Source organism: Rhinatrema bivittatum, chromosome 10 (genome assembly GCF_901001135.1).
Source record: "Rhinatrema bivittatum chromosome 10, aRhiBiv1.1, whole genome shotgun sequence".
Taxonomy (NCBI): Eukaryota; Metazoa; Chordata; class Amphibia; order Gymnophiona; family Rhinatrematidae; genus Rhinatrema; species Rhinatrema bivittatum.
The window spans coordinates 63,712,928-63,730,673 of record NC_042624.1 but is presented as its reverse complement, the minus strand read 5'-3'; the positions used below and the strand labels follow the sequence as shown (position 1 = coordinate 63,730,673).

Here is a 17,746-nt window from a genome sequence, read left to right as displayed (position 1 = left end):
CTCTGGCCAAGTTCCTGACCCAACCTAGCTCCTGCAACAAGGAGATCACCTTGCATGAGATTTGGAGGCTCTCTTCCAGAATCTTGGCCCAAATCAGCCAGTCGTCCAAGTACAGATGTACCAGGATCCCATCTTTTCTCAACTTTGCTGCCGCCACCACCACAACCTTGGAAGAAGTTCTGGGCATGCTGGCCAAACCAAAAGGTAGCACTTGAAACTGATAATGACGTCCCAAATCTGTGAAAGGAGAAATTGTTGATGCTCTAGATGAATGGGAATATGCAGGTATGCCTCGGAGAGATCCAGAGATGTCAGGAGCTCCCCGTGACTGTACCACTATTATCACTGAGCGCAAGGTTTCCGTGCAAAAATGAGTCACACACAAATGATTGTTGACTCCTTTGAGATCTAGGATGGGACAAAAAGAGCCCTCCTTCTTGGGCATCATGAAATAAATGGAATATTGGCCCGTATTTACTTAAGACGTAGGTAATGGAACCACAGCTCGCAGGCTGAGGAGTCTTGAAAACATAACCTCCTGTCTCTTCTGTGGAGAGCTGCAGGGAGGCACCAAGGAACACTGCGAAACTCCGGCACATAACCATCCCTTATCACCTCCAGCACCCACTGGTCTGTCGTGATCACAACCCACTTCCAATAAAAAAAAAAGAGAGATGACCTCCTTTTTCCATATCCCGAAGGTGGGTCAGCACACATTCATTGGGAGGCTCGGGGTGCTCCACTACCTGAGCCTGCACCCCATCTGAGCTGCCTGGTATGAAAGGACTGCGATCTTCCCAAAGGTCGAGTCCTCTGAAAGGCTGCTCCTCTGTAGGGTCAAAACATCTGAATCCCCTAGAATGACCTCTCATGCTGAAGGATTGCAGCGCCTGTTTCTTATCCTCTGGTAAACAAGGAACTGGGAACTCACCCCATTTATTGGCCATTTTCTCCAGCTCACTCCCAAATAAGAGAAAGCCTTTAAAGGCTTTCTCTTTAAACTGGCATATATGACATATATGGCATATATGACATTTTGACTGGCATATATGTTATATATATTTAAACCCCTGCTTCTTTTCTCTGATCCAAGTTATATTACTCCCTTGTTTTATTGTAACTGCATTCCTTAGCCTTCTCTTGTTTAACGTTTTTTACTACTATTACTATTATTTTATTATTATTATTACTTAGATCAATGTTATTTATTGCCTTTTGTTTCCTATCTACTTGTTAATTGTAAACCGACATGATGCGATTTTTATCGCGAATGCCGGTATAGAAAAACTTAAATAAAATAAAATAAAATAAAAAAGGGCAACTTCGTAAGGTTAGACTTTGAGATTGTATTGGCTGACCAATTTCTCAGCCATAGCTGACGCCTAGCCATTATTACAGAAGCTGCCTATGTGGCCGAAGTGCAGATCAAATCACAGCCCACATCTGCCAAAAAGGCAACTGCTGGTTCCATCACTGCCCTGGAATTTACACCAGATCTCCTGAGAAATAAAGCTACCAGTGTATACAGGAAGCTATCTGCAAATTCACTGCCATTGATTCAAAGGCTTGCTTAAGGATAGACTCAATTCTCCTATCCTGTGCATCCTTCAAGGCCGCTGTCCCTTTTACGGGAATAGTCATCTACTTGGTGTTACGATCCGAGGGCTTGGAGGCCTTCAGATCCTGTTACGAGCACAACCTCCGGCAGCTGTTAGAAACTGAGGGCTTGGGACCTTCGGCTAGTATTACGAGCGCAGAGGCGCGGTCGTTTCTGAAGCGGGTGTTGTGAGCCCTTGGGCCACGGCATGACTCAGGGAGGAGCCCCAAGACACACCGCGGGAGGTGAGCCGGTGCAAGCACGGGTAACGAAGAACAGGACAAGGCTGAAGCGGAGACAAGGATACAAGGTCTGACCCTCTCCCGGACCTGCACGCCCCAGGATGACCAACAACGCAATGTTGATTGATGAACAGTCCTCCGACCGTTCCAAGCCCTTTCGGACCTGCCGCTGGGTACAGCAAGAGGCGGCAGGCCGGACAGAGGACGAGGGCAGATGGAGTCCTTGGAACACAGAAGACTTGGGACGAAGACTCATGCGAGGACACTGTAGACAAGGACTGAAGTGAGGACACTGTAGACAAGGACTCAAGGCATGGGACCAAAGTGCTGGGTCGAGACTGCGACACAGCGTGCCCTACACTGTCCACCCGCGGGACTGGTCACGGACCATGCTGGGCTCGAAGCAGATTCCAGGAGGAATAGTGGAAGCTGAAACTGGAACATGACGAAGATACTGAAGAGGCATGCACCGGGGCGCGCCCTACACAGTCCACCCGCGGGACTGGTCGCGGACCACGCTGGTGCGGAGCAGGTTCGAACAGAGTCTTGACATGGACAGATGCAATTAGCAATAGGTTCCAAAGACCGGGACAAGATTCAAGCACAGGATTCAACGATAAAAACTTAGGACTGAAGCAGAAGTCTTCCGGAGGGTTGCACTGTGGAGATGAGGATGGCCTTTGTACCGTGAGGCGCCCTACACAGCCCACCCATGGGACTGGTCATGGACCACAACAACGGCAAGTCAGGAAAGTGGATATCAGGAAATCAAGGCATGGAGGCAGAGGCGAAGACAAAGGCATTAGGAAGGACATCGGACATCAGGAGATACGAACGAAGGACATCAGGAACATGAAGACACGGACGAAGGACATCAGGAACCTGAAGACATCTGGAGGCCCGGACAAAGGACATCAGGAACATGAAGACGACTGAAGACCAGGACGAGGAACATGAAGATGAAGCCGACAAAGCAGGAGAAGACCACGGAGGACCTGCACCGGAGAGAAGACACAGCCAACTGTGGAACCTGATCCGAAGGCCTGGAGTGACTGAAGAGGAGGCCCTCTTATAGGGCAGAAGCAGGAAGTTGCCATCAGGTGGAGCCCGGGGCATATCCGGCCGCGGGCCCTTTAAATGAAGTGAAAAGGCGCGCGCCGGTGCCTAAGAGGAAGCAGGAAGAAACAGGAAGCACCATGGACAGTGGAGCCCAACCACACAAAGGAAACAGAGCAGGGAGGAGCAGGCAGGCTACAGGACCCCAGGGATGACGTCGTGGCTCCCTGCTGCAGTTGCAGGCCGGCGGCAGCTCCTGGCAGCACAAGGAGCAGGGGGGCGTCAGTCGCAGTGGCACTAGGCCGCAAGGAGGAGCAAGGTGCGCAGCTTCCTGCCACAAGGCAGGAGATCTCAACGGCAGCTCCTGCCGCTAGAGGAGGTGTTGGCAGCAACGGCTGCAGTCCAGGCAGTAGTGATTGAAGAAGGTGAGAGGCCTGCTCGTGGAGCTACTCTCTGCGGGCAGGGATCGTAACACTTGGTAACAGCACACACAAGCGCATCCACTTTCAGAAAATGTAATAGCTCTCTCGCAGCTGGATCCCGGGGTTAAAGTCCTTCCAAGACTCGCCCCCTTTAATATTAGCTTCTGGGGCGCCCCATTCAAGATCAATTAATTCTTGAATAGCCTCCATAACAGGGAAGAAGCATGAGGCTTTACGCAAGGAAATCAAAATAGGATCTTTCTTTGGCTCAGACATGGATTCAGCCCCAGGTATTCCTAGCATCTTCAACATCTGGGAAATCAGAGCCAGTAACTCATCTCTATGAAAGAACCTCAACATAGTTCTATACAGCTTCAAACCCAGAGGAATTTCCCCATCTTCCAGGAAGTAAGGATCGGTCTCATCATCCGTGTCCCTATTGGGAAGGCCAGTCCCAGGCATACCCTGATGCTTACCCGCATCAGGCAGGTGGGATTTCACCACTTGCAATCCTGAATTGTTAAGATTGGCCGGGGCCGGGAACTACGCCTGAAGGAAGGAGTACAGTCCTTGAAAAAAATTCTACGCAAGAAAAGGCAGAAGGATGCATGCTAAAACCAGGGGGCAACTGTCCTGTGCCCACTGAACTACCTTCCCCCATTGACGAACCAGTTAGGGGAGCTCCAAAATCAGGCAACCCTTCAGGCTGCTTTCTTTTCATTCCCGCACCAGGCTGGGAAGAACCAGACTTAGGAAAATCAGGAGGTAATTGTCTCCGAGTCTCCAAACAGTACTGACACAAATTCGAGAGAATGCCAGGTTGAAATGCCCAACTATGACAAGCAACACACAGAGCAAGGCACTTAGGTTTCTTCCCTATGGGTGCCATCATTTGCCAATATGCCTATCAGGAATCTGGCAACACTGTGCCTATATGTGACCAACCTGAGCTCCCTCAGGATGATGAGATAATGCACACAAAAAGGCAAAAAAGGCACATGTGTGCACACACAATTGGGCGCCCTGATAGGTGCTCCTATGCGCCTAACTAGGCACCCAAGTAGGTGCTCAACCAAATGCATAACGTCCCGCATTAGCATGATCCAACAGAAATGAAGAGAGCAGTCTGTGATGTATAGAAAACGCGCAAAAACGCCGCCATGGCTACCATGCAGAAAACCAGCAGAGCCTTGGAGCGGGGCCTAGCCGCAAGGGCTGTTCAACCCACCAAGCTGCCCCCATCCCCTGATCTCCACTGGAGGTGGGAACAACTGTCAGATTGCGCGCCAAGCATGCAGATCAGGAGGGGAGGGGAGGAATCCCTACTCAACTCCTTCTCTTCATCCTTTTTTTTTTCAATACCCTTTACCTGAGCTCAGCCGATCCTGGCTGAATACATCTCCAGCTGTGGGGGGAGAGGGCATAGACCTTCACCGCCACCCTTGGCTTCCTGCACCCTCTTACCTTTCAGCTTTTTTTTTTTTTTTACAGCTAAGCCCATGCCAGTTGAAAAATCTGCTACCAGACCAAGGCACTCCTCTGAGGGACCATGGAAACCATCTCAGGAATTTTCAACTGAAGGAGGGACAAATTAAATTTCCTCTTATTTTCTCCTTCAGAACTTTAAAGCAATCCCTATTAGGAAGATGCATCTGCTGGAGATGGAGAATACTGGTGGGCTGATGTCACTACAGGGGTATATATACTGTGATGTCAACTTTGATTCATCTCCATCTGCTGGTAGAGGTGCATAACCCACTAGTTCTGGATTTACCTGTCTGTATGCTAAGAAATCTCAAATTACAAAAACAAGGGGGAAGTGGAGAAGGGGGGTTAGAAGAAAAGGTAAGAGGTTGTGTTTTGGTCATGATAAGTTTAAAGTACTGATGAGACATCTAGGCGGTGATGTAAGGCAAGCAGGCTGACATCTGGGACTGGATTCTTGGTGAACTTTCTGGTGCACAGAGTTAGATATGGGAGTCATTGATATAAAGATGATACTGAAAGCTGTGAGAGGAGATCAGAGCACCAAGGACACAAGTGTAGATAGAAGACAACATAAAATAGAGCCTTTTCAATTAGGATCTATGTAACTTCAGCGTTAGAACAAACCGTAAGTACTACTATTGACACTTTTGCCATAGACTTGTCATTTCTGCACCAGCTGAATATTACCTAAAATATATATTTTTGTATTATTTCAGTAGTAATCTACTCCAATACAATATCTTAATGTTTATTCTCTCTTCTCTAAAATTAGGCCCAGAGAAGGGCAACCAAAATGTTGTAGTCTGTATCGGAAGGCATAGGAGGAGAGGCTGAAGAATCTGAATATGTATATCCTTGAAGAGAAGAGGTGCAGGGAGAGATATGATACAGACCTTCAGACACCTGAAAGGTTTTAATGATGCATGAACTTCAAATGTTTTCTGTTGGAAACAATAGAACTGGGGGGGGGGGTGTCACAAATGAAACTCCAGGGGGACTCAGAACCAACGTCAGGAAATATTTCTTCACGGAGAGGGTGGTGAATGCCTGGAATGCTCTTCTGGAAGAGGTAGTGAGGATGAAAACAGTAAACTAATTCAAAATAGCATAGGCCAAACTCTGTGAATCCTGTTTAGCCCGACTTTTATTAGATTATACAAGTTAAATGTAAGACATTGATAAGACAGGCTAAGAGAGAATTTGAAAAGAAGTTGGCTGTAGAGGCAAAAACTCACAGTAAAAACTTTTTTAAATATATCCGAAGCAGAAAGCCTGTGAGGGAGTCAGTTGGACCGTTAGATGATCGAGGGGTTAAAGGGGCACTTAGAGAAGATAAGGCCATCGCGGAAAGATTAAATGATTTCTTTGCTTCGGTGTTTACTGAAGAGGATGTTGGGGAGGTACCCGTAATGGAGAAGGTTTTCATGGGTAATGATTCAGATGGACTGAATCAAATCACGGTGAACCTAGAAGATGTGGTAGGCCTGATTGACAAACTGAAGAGTAGTAAATCACCTGGACCGGATGGTATACACCCCAGAGTTCTGAAGGAACTAAAAAATGAAATTTCAGACCTATTAGTAAAAATTTGTAACTTATCATTAAAATCATCCATTGTACCTGAAGACTGGAGGATAGCAAATGTAACCCCAATATTTAAAAAGGGCTCCAGGGGCGATCCGGGAAACTACAGACCGGTTAGCCTGACTTCAGTGCCAGGAAAAATAGTGGAAAGTGTTCTAAACATCAAAATCACAGAACATATAGAAAGACATGGTTTAATGGAACAAAGTCAGCATGGCTTTACCCAAGGCAAGTCTTGCCTCACAAATCTGCTTCACTTTTTTGAAGGAGTTAATAAACATGTGGATAAAGGTGAACCGGTAGATATAGTATACTTGGATTTTCAGAAGGCGTTTGACAAAGTTCCTCATGAGAGGCTTCTAGGAAAAGTAAAAAGTCATGGGATAGGTGGCGATGTCCTTTCGTGGATTGCAAACTGGCTAAAAGACAGGAAATAGAGAGTAGGATTAAATGGGCAATTTTCTCAGTGGAAGGGAGTGGACAGTGGAGTGCCTCAGGGATCTGTATTGGGACCCTTACTGTTCAATATATTTATAAATGATCTGGAAAGAAATACGACGAGTGAGATAATCAAATTTGCAGATGACACAAATTGTGCAGAGTAGTTAAATCACAAGCAGATTGTGATAAATTGCAGGAAGACCTTGTGAGACTGGAAAATTGGGCATCCAAATGGCAGATGAAATTTAATGTGGATAAGTGCAAGGTGATGCATATAGGGAAAAATAACCCATGCTATAATTACACGATGTTGGGTTCCATATTAGGTGCTACAACCCAAGAAAGGGATCTAGGTGTCATAGTGGATAACACATTGAAATCGTCGGTTCAGTGTGCTGCGGCAGTCAAAAAAGCAAACAGAATGTTGGGAATTATTAGAAAAGGAATGATGAATAAAACGGAAAATGTCATAATGCCTCTGTATCGCTCCATGGTGAGACCGCACCTTGAATACTGTGTACAATTCTGGTCGCCGCATCTCAAAAAAGATATAATTGCGATGGAGAAGGTACAGAGAAGGGCTACCAAAATGATAAGGGGAATGGAACAACTCCCCTATGAGGAAAGACTAAAGAGGTTAGGACTTTTCAGCTTGGAGAAGAGACGACTGAGGGGGGATATGATAGAGGTGTTTAAAATCATGAGAGGTCTAGAACGGGTAGATGTGAATCGGTTATTTACTCTTTTGGATAGTAGAAGGACTAGGGGACACTCCATGAAGTTAGCATGGGGCACATTTAAAACTAATCGGAGAAAGTTCTTTTTTACTCAACGCACAATTAAACTCTGGAATTTGTTGCCAGAGAATGTGGTTCGTGCAGTTAGTATAGCTGTGTTTAAAAAAGGATTGGATAAGTTCTTGGAGGAGAAGTCCATTACCTGCTATTAAGTTCACTTAGAGAATAGCCACTGCCATTAGCAATGGTTACATGGAATAGACTTAGTTTTTGGGTACTTGCCAGGTTCTTATGGCCTGGATTGGCCACTGTTGGAAACAGGATGCTGGGCTTGATGGACCCTTGGTCTGACCCAGTATGGCATTTTCTTATGTTCTTATGCCCTAAAGGCTAGAGATTGGAAATGAAGGAAAGGGTGTATGGGGGTAACCTGCACAGTGGGAGCCTCTACCCTTACTGAAGTATGGGAATTATTACCCTTAACCAATCAGCCTCGATACTTTTGATGCAACTGCAACAACGCTCTCCAACAGTGGAGGGAAAAAGGGGGAATTGGATGACAGCCAACTCTGGGCTGCAACTTTTATGGTCCAGGGCACCGATACTCAGACTTTAGGGAAAAAGCACAGAAGTGTTTTTAGCAGCAAGTCCTAAAGCCAAGTATGTTCAAGCAGCACTGTCTACCTTTATCAGGAAGGCTACTCACCCCATAAAAATCTTGCTAGCAGTAATTTTGTTATGGGTTTGACAGTTGCTTGGTTTTAATTGTAAATATCACTACCCTTAACATAAGGCTTAGGGGTAACCAGCACAGAGCGGCAGTTACTACCATAAGAAACTTGCTGGGTAGACTGGATGGATTATTTGATCTTTTTCTGCCCTCATTACTATATTAATATTATTCATTATCCCAGAAATTGAAGAGACTTAACAATTTTGGAACAGGCATAGGTAATGCCCAATTATTACCCATCCTTTCCTGTAACTTAGTGGTAAATCCTGGATTCTAGTGCATTATTCTCCAAGGGAAACCTCTTCCTCAAGCAACAGGGCAGGCCTCCACCCAGGGATTGATTCAAGTGGTGTGCACCCATAAAACAATGGGAACGGAGGGGGATGATTCCCTCCCTTCCCCCTTACAGGACCTGCCCAAATCCTCTCCTCTCAGTGTATCCCCATCCTTTCACCTCCAAGTCATGTTGCGGGCTCCAAGCAGCAGCAGCAGTCCTCACCTGACAGGCCCAGTGGTGACCTGCCCTGTACATGTGTTTCCAAGGTAACGTACTGAAGGAGGGAGTGGGGCACAGCAGGGCCTGTCAGCATGCAAAGGCTGCAGGATGCTCTACATGGAATTTTTTCTAGAGTTGCTGCTGCCTGGATCTTGGGCAACTAGATGAGAGAAGAAGTACTGTGGCTGCAGGCATGGCAGTGGCAACAATGCTCTGGTGCTTATAAAACTTTGGCACTGGAAGCAGTTGCCTACATCGCCTATGCCTAAATTTGGGCTGCCTACACCCCCATGAATTAATATTGTCTTTTATCTATGCATACATATAAGCCAGAGAACAAGGACAGATCTATATAACCAGCACCTGCTTAGAGGTGTGCATTTAGTCAATAAAGGGGGGGGAGGAAGATCCCCTCAGTTCTCTCCTATCACCCCTAGCCAAATCCTTCCCTTTCAGGCATTCATCTCCCTATCTGCACTCGCCACAAAATCAAAGGGGGGGGCTCCAAGCAACAGCAACTCCAGATTTAAGAACTTAAGCAAGGGGCCTCCTGCAGCAGCCCTCATGTGTTGACAGGCCCCAACCCTCGCACAAGGTAACAGGAAGCCCCTGCTAAAATAAATAAATAAATAAATAAATAAATGAGGAGGGGTGTCCCATAACCTGAGGGCTGCAGGAGGCCCCTTGCTGACTTTCTGTTTGGCATGGCCGCCGATTCCTGGAGGTTGCACCACTACTAAAGAGAAGAGAAGCAGCGCCTCAGAAGGCCCAAATGAAGGCATGGCAGCAGGGGCAACGCTCCCTCCGCAAACTACTAAAAACAAATACAACGAAGATCCCTGCGGCCATCCGAAAGCCACCTAATGTCTCCCAACGCACCACACTCCCCTTCCTTCCTATCGTCACCTATTGCTGACCAACTAAGGAACGGTCAGTGAAGTCTGTGCCGCAGCAACAGTTCTGTCGTGCTAGGCCAATGCACGTCCTGCATCCCCGCAGCAACCTCTGTCATCACGGGCACCCCTTTTCCCTTGCTTTCCCCACCCCCTCTTTCACCCTCCTCCGTCTGCCCGGTAACAGCAGGCCCGCCCCGCCCTCCCCCATCCAACCTCTGCTCGGCCGGCGCCTTGCAGTGCAGCTCTCGGAGAGGCGCTCAGGTTCCAAAGGAAAAGCAGGTTTTCTTTCCCCTCCTGGCTCCAGTACCGTTGTTTTTTGTTTTGTTTTTTTTAAATAAGAAAGCTCTGGGGAGGGGAAGCTAGAGATCGCAGGGCTTTTGTGAAAACCTGCAGTTTGCCTATCTTTAGTTGCAAGAAGGATAAAAGAGCTTCTGTTCAGTTACGTGGAAAAGAAAAAAAAATCTGCTTTTGAATGAAATCAGAATGGGAGCCAGAGGAGCAGTGGGAAGGAAATGTGTCCCTCTTTATGAAGGGGCGGAGTGGGGGAAAGGAGAGAAGTGGTGAGGCTGGGATCGGCTTGGACCGGTTCTGACTGGATCTTCTAACGCTTTCAGACTGTTTTCCTTTCCCCGAGGCTGAACTTGCCTCCTTGGCTTTTCTGCCTGCTCCTGATATTATGTAAGCACCCTGCAGTGTGACCTGACTCGCATTACCGTCGCCAGACTTCGCTAACTCATCAAAGCTTTTGGGGGGAGGAGGGGATTAAACATCTTCCCTCTCACGCACCCCAGACAAATGCAATTCCTGGATAGGCTCAAAGTGCATCGAAAAGAGTCATTAAGAAGCGTACACCCCAGTTGATAAACGTTAGTAATAGCATTAATGCCATCAGATATAAGCCTGTTTCTCACGTCCAGTATAAACAATTTATTTATATAGCGAGAATATAATCTACTCTTGGATGTGTCAGCATCCCATGGGACAAGATACATTTTTGTCACCTGCTGTCCCTGTGAAGTGCTTTTTCTTCCCGGAACTCTTATTATTCCTGCGGTGCTGCAGCCTTTGGCTGACCTGCCCCCTTTAGATTTGACTAGTGGAAGGTAGCTCTGTCCTCGGTAACGTCCAAGTACAGTTTTGCTGCTTCCAATTGAGAAGAACAATAAAGGTAAAAACATTTTAAAAGTTGCAACTAAAATTAAGAACTGGTAGGAAGCAGTTTGATAGCAAGTCTTTGTGCCACCCAGTTTCTTGCTGGGTGGCACAAATTGCTGTTGTCCTCCTGATGGTCTGGGACTGTCCATACTGTTCTACCGCCTTATGTTTACTGATACATCAGTTTTTTGTTGTAGCTGTTCACATCACAGACTCTTCATAAAGTACTTGTCACAGTTTGTAAAATAGCACTTATTCCCCCAGAAACAGGCTGATACAGTAAAAGTCGCGGGAGAGCAGGCAAATGCCCACTCTCCTGTGCGTGCGATTCTGTATTTAAATGAGGGCCCACGGCAAAAAGAGGCGGCTGTCAGCGGGTTTGACAGATGACGCTCAATTTTGCCGGCGACGGTTCTCAAACCCGCTGACAGCCATGGGTTCGGAAACCGGACGCCGGCAAAATTGAGCGTCTGGTTTTCGAGCCGCGGGCCGATTTCAAATTTTTTTTTTTTAACTTTTTTTAACTTTCGGGACCTCCGATTTAATATCGCCATGATATTAAGCCGGAGGGTGCACAGAAAAGCAGTTTTTACTGCTTTTCTGAGCACTTCCCAGTGCCCAGAAAAATTAACGCCTACCTTTGGGTAGGCGCTAATTTCTGAAAGTAAAATGTGCGGCTTAGCGCGTTTTCGACGTGCTATTACTCCTTACTGAGTAAGGGGTAAAGCTAGCGCATCGAAAACGCGCATCCAACCCCCCTCCCCCCCGAACCTAATAGCGCCCACAACATGCAAATGCATGTTGATGGCCCTATTAGGTATTCCCGCGCGATTCAGAAAGCAAAATGTGCAGTCAAGGGGTAAAGCTAGCGTGTCGAAAACATGCGTCCAGTCCCTCAATGCCAAGACCGCTGTCTATGATAATGGTCTCCAGCGGTGACCATTCTGAACTCTACATCCCTTTCCGGGTTACCTGCTCCGTATTCAGAGTTCAAAGATGTGTTCTCCAAACAAAATGCTGACATCCTACCTCCACTCTGAGAATTCAATTGCCCCATAGAGCTCCTACCGGAAACCATGCCTCCCAAGGGCAGAACCTATCTTCTTTCGCTTCTGGAAACCCAAGCAATGTCAGAGTACATTAAAGAAAATTTGAATAAAGGTTTCATAAGACCCTCCAATTCCCTGGCAGGAGCCAGATTCTTCTTCGTGAAGAAGAAGGATGGCAGTTTACGTCCTTGTATAGACTACCGAGGGCTAAATGCCATAACCCGCAAGGACCATTATCCACTAGGGATGTGAATCGTTTTTGAACGATTAAAATTATTGTCAGATAATTTTAAAATCGTCCAAAATCGTTAGAGTGCACGATACAATACAAATGCCCCCGATTTATCATCAGGGGCATTTGTATTGTATCGTTAAATAGGGCGCGGGAAAACCGGCACACCAAAAAAACCCTAAAACCCACCCCGAACCTTTAAAAAAATCCCCCACCCTCCCAAACCCCCCCAAAATGTTTTAAATTACCTGGGGTCCAGTGGGGGGGTCTCGACGCGATCTCGTTCTCTCTGGCCACGACTGCGTTGAGAGAAATGGCACCAGTGGCCCTTTGCCCTTATCATGTGACAGGGCAAAGATAGCGCCGGCGCCATTTTGGTTCCTGGTTCCCGACATCATGCGTCCAGGAGATCGCCCCCGGACTCCCACTGGACCCCCAGGGACTTTTGGCCAGCTTGGGGGGGCCTCCTGACCCCCACAAGACTTGCCAAAAGTCCAGCGGGGGTCCGGGAGCGACCTGCACGCGGGCCGTATTGCCAATCTTCAAAATGGCGCCGGCGCTACCTTTGCCCTCATAGCCGCGGACTTTCCCTTCTCTCGTGGTCCGGAGGCCGCCCACCTTGCCTTGTTTGCCGCGGCTGAAGCCGAGGATCTCTGCCTGCCACCTTCAATGCGGCACGGAGCTGCTGCCGCCGTCCTTCTGATCTTCGCGGCCAGAGGCCGCAAGCCCCGGCCTGGATTGGATGGAGCCTCCCCCGGGGCCTTCTGCAGCGGCTGGAGCCGGTGCCGTCTTCGGGGCCTGCCTCCATGCCTAGCCTTGCTCCTGCATCGTAGACCTCGGTGCAGGACCACTGTCCATGGTCCTGCACAGTCAGATTCCTGTTTCTTGCCTTCTAGGCGCGCGGCCGCGCCTCTCTTCTATATTTAAAGGGCCCACGGCCGGATATGCCCTGGGCCCCACCTAGTGACTATTTCCTGCCACAGCCCTATAAAAGGGCTGTTCCTACATTTCCTTGTTGCCTTGCATCGGAGTGTCTTCTGTCCTGGAGGCTCCTGCCTGCCAGAGCTCCGTCAGGTCTTCTGTCTTCTTCGTGGAGCTCCTCGTCTCGTCATGTCATGTCTTCATTGCCTGAGATCCCCGTCCAGGTGTCCTGGTGTCTCATCTCCTGATGTCTCGCTTACTGGTGTTCTAGCCCTCCTTGGTGTTCGTTCTTGCTCCGGAGCCTTCAGTTCTGCTGGCCATGGATCTCCGGGTGACGCAGCTTCGTTATGGGAGATGTCGGCAGTGGACTGGTGTCCTATGCTCCTGAGCCGTCTTGTCCTGCCAGCCTTTGTGGTGCTTCGGATGACATCTGGCTCCGTCGTCGAAGTTCTGCCTCGGCTGGATTCTTCCCTGTGCTTGTCCCGCTCTCCGTGTGGCCGTCCTCGGGCCCTCTCCGCGTGGCCCTCCTCGGGCTATGTAGGGCGTGCAGTGGGACAGGGTGGTCCGCGACCAGCCCATTGCGTTCACCCGTGAAGGTGGGCTGAGTAGGGCGCCCTGAGAGACAGTGCCAATGTCTACCTGCCCAGCTTCTCATCTCGTCTGGACGTTGTCAAGTTCCTCGTCTCATTTCTGATGCCGTTGCATCAACCTTGGTGTCATGTCTTCAACAGCCCTGGTATCATGTCTTCGCTTCAACCCTCGATGTGATGCCGTCACATCAACCTTGGTGTCATGTATTTGTGTCAAGGCCTCCGTCTGCCCTCATCCTCTGGCCGGCCTGCTGCTCCATGCCGATCCAAGCAGCAGGTCCGAAAGGGCTTGGAATGGTCGGAGGACCGTTCTCTTACCAACATCATCATGTTGTTGGCGCTGGGAGCTTGCAGGCCCGGCAGAGGGTAAGACCGTGTCTCTGCCATTCTGGGACACGTCGCCGACCCTCGGCTCGGTCCTGAATTCGTCTGGGGTCGGGCTGAGGCCCAAGGGCACACTAAACACCCCCTTCTCAACATCAAATCCATCTTAAAGGATTGCTACTTTAAACTGCAAACAATAAAGAAACTCAGACCCTTGCTACATTTCAATAATTTCCGTACTGTCCTCCAAGCTATTATTTTATCGAAGATTGACTATTGTAATGCGCTCTTACTTGGCATTCCTGCAATACACACTAGACCTCTCCAACTCTTACAAAACGCCGCCGCTCGGATATTGACAAACACAAAGAAAAGAGATCACATCACCCCCACACTTATTCAATTACACTCGCTCCCTATACAGTCACGAATTCTTTATAAAACTCTCTCGATCATACACAAGAGTCTAGTTAACTCCAACCTCAACTGGATTAACCCCCCCTTCTTACCCCGTACCTCCAAGAGACCCACCCGCCCTGCACTCCAAGGAACACTCCATGCCCGATCTATCAAACCTTTTAAACTCTCCTCCACCATGAACAGAACTTTTTCCCTTGCCGGCCTAGCCATATGGAACTCACTGCCACATGATATTCGCATTGAGACCTATACCCCTGCCTTCAAAAAGAAACTTAAAACCTGGCTCTTCCAGCAAGCTTACTCCATCTCACCCCCCATTACTTAATTGCCCCTTACAAATGTTTTTCTGATATCCTGGTATGAACGCCTTTTTGCCTGATGATTTTGTACTGTGCAATAATCTGTATATAGGTTCTGTTATAGCTCAGTCCCTTAGCATATACCCTTAGCATTCCCTCCTTGATGTTTGTATTTCATGTAAGGGCTCCTCCCAACTATTTTTATATGTTACCTAGTTACTATATTATCTGTTATTTGTAAGGGCTCTGCCCAATGGTTTTTTGTTCACTGTAAACCGATGTGATGTGTGAACGGTCATCGGTTATATAAGAAATGTTAAATAAATAATAAATAAATAATAAGTTAACAAAAAATATAAAATCAGCAGTAATAAAGATCACAAAACAAGAGACATTGACAAAAAACAGCAACAGGCAAATATTCTTACTGTGATTAAAGGTACTAGTGACCTGGATTGGCCACTGTTGGAAACAGGATACTGGCTAGTATGGTATTTCATATGTTCTTGGTCATGGAAAGATTGGGAAACACTGTGTTAAGCAGCACAGATCATATTACAGATGCCTGGGACACTCCACTCTACTCCTTGTTTCTGGTCATACATAGCCAGTTACCAATCCATCCGCAGGGTTTGCTGCTAATCTAGCCTGCCTCAGGGAAGACAGTTCTGCAGTTGCTTTTGGCAGGTACCTTTCCTACTCTCCCACAAATTCTTATATATCTAGATATGCTGAGGTACTACTGGTGTGGAATAGATTTAGATTCAGTAAGAGCTGGAATGACGCTGCAGCCCTATGAAGTCTGAAAGGCAAAACCTGGAATTGATATAGACCCTGAGAAGTGGAAATTTCTTTTACAGGGCAATGTGCGAATAATATCCTTTTGGTAAATTCAAGGTGGTAATCAGGGGCAATTCTATAATGAGGCAGCCACCTCAGTCGGCAAAATTTTGAGGTGACAGAAACTGCACCCCCAAAATATCCCTGTGGTTGTTAACTCACTGCCTTGCTTAATGAAAGTCAGTGGGGTTCCCACCCCTACTGACAGGATAAAGGAAGACAAACACATCAGCAATGCACTTGTTGAAGTACTGGTGGGGTTCCCATTCCCCGCCAGCAGGAAGAAGACCCCGCTTGATGTTGGCACATAAAAATGACATGCTGGTGGGGTTACCACTCCCCACCAACAAGAAGATGGCCCCACATGACTCTGGACCAGTATGGCCACTCTGGATGGTGATTGTTGGTTGGAGGAAGAAAAAGGAGAAGGGAGGAGAGTAAGTGAAGGAAAAAAGGGATGGAGAGGAGAGGAAAGGAGATGGGAGGAAAGAGGTGTGAATGAGAGGGAAGGCAAGGGGTGAGAGGGGATGGGGTGAACCAAAAAGGAATGACAGGGAACAGAAGGATTATGAGCAAGAGATGAGGGAAGGAATAGGGAGGGGTGAGTCAAAAAGAAAGTGAGGGGGAGACAGGGATGAGTCAAAAGGGAAGGAAAGACAGGGTGTGAGTGAGGATGTAAGGGATGGAGGTGAGTGATTGATAGGAAAGGAAACGAGATGGGAAGAAAGGGGAGTGAATGAGAAGGAAGGGAAGTAAGGGGTGAATGAGGGGAAGTGAGTCAAAAAGAAGGTATAGTAAAGGGAGCGAGTGACGGGGGACAGTAGGGGTATGAGTGAAAGTGGAGGGAAGGAAAGGGGAGGGGTGATTCAAAAAGGAAGTGAGAGGTAGGGTTGAGTCGAAAGGAAAGGCAGGGGTGTAAGTGGGGGTAAAGGAAGAAGGTGAGTGATTAAGAAGGAAGGAAAGGTGAAGAAAGGGGACTGAATGAGAGGGAAGGATGTGAATGAGATGGTAAGAGGAGAGTGAGAGGAAGGGTGAGTCAAAAAGGAGGGAAAGGAAGATGTGTGAATGAGAGGGAAGGGAAGGAATGAGTCAAAAGGGAAGTAAGGGGAGAAGGGGTGTGAGTAAAGGGGAAGGGGTGAGTGAGCAACAGTGAGAGAGAGCGAGCGCATGTGTGTGTGTGTGTGTGTGTGAGAGAGCAAGCATACAGTATGTGTATGAGAGTGAGCATGTGTGAAAGAGAACAAAGTTTTTGCATCCCTTCTTCCCCCCACTAATTCATGAAATAAAAAATTCCCAGGTAAGGAGAGCAAGAACATTTTTTTTATCCTTATTAGTTTGATTATTGAGTGTTACTTGATGTGTCTGCTGTTTTGAAATATTTTATTGCTTTTTGGGAATTTTAAAAACATTTTAATGAGTTTTTTGGGTATTATTCTATTTATTAGCTGTTTTGATGTTTATTTTTATTAGTGTGGTTTATTATTATGATGTTTTATATTTCTTGATTTTATTTTATGAGGAATGTTTATTTCTGTTTTTCTATTGTTGCAATGCATTCAGAGTCTAGTTTGTGGTTGTTTAGAATCTGCTAGGGAGTTAGCAATCTGTTCTAGATCTGATGCCTGATGGGAGGAGCAATCAGATAGTAGTTAGCAATCCGCTCGAGATTTGAAGTTATATATGAGAGTTGAGGGTGGATCCTTGGACACTGGCAGATGACCACGCCCCTGGGGAATGATCCCGAGAGGGACCACCGGTCAGGCTCAGAGTTAGGAGACAAACACACACTAGTTCTTTATTAGACAGTATACTGAACCACTAGAGATGGCAGTAGTTAGCTGGCAAGCCTGGCTGGGCTGTAGTCCCTCAGATACTGGAACAGCGATCCCTGGAGGCTGAGCTGAAGAGAGACTGAGATATAGTGAGTAGGCAGTGTATGCAGATGGTAACACTCACACAATGTCCCAATGAAGCCCAGGAGCTGGAAAGTATAGGGCCTCGAGGAGCGAGTACCTGGTTCCAGGGAAAGCTCAGAGAGAACGATGGTAACTCACTGATGTAGCTGAGATAGTTGGTAGTGAAGACTTCCAGGCAGAAGAGTATACGAAGTAAGTCTGGGATGAGGGCCCTCGAGGAGCGAGTACCGGTTCCAGACTGTCACCTGAAAAAACAAAGAGAGAGCGAGGCCCCCGAGGAGCGGGTACCTCTGGTAAATCCAAGGAGG

The 17,746-nt window shown here is 47.5% G+C and overlaps 1 long non-coding RNA gene across 1 annotated transcript in view; it reads right to left on the bottom strand.

The window, feature by feature from the left end:
- The window catches only part of LOC115100431, a 43,819-nt gene extending 33,999 nt beyond the window's left edge, over positions 1–9,820 (bottom strand). The window contains exon 1 of the long non-coding RNA XR_003859059.1: positions 9,703–9,820. This is a non-coding gene — a long non-coding RNA (uncharacterized LOC115100431). The remainder of the gene's footprint in view (positions 1–9,702) is intronic.
- Positions 9,821–17,746: the final 7,926 nt, after the last annotated feature.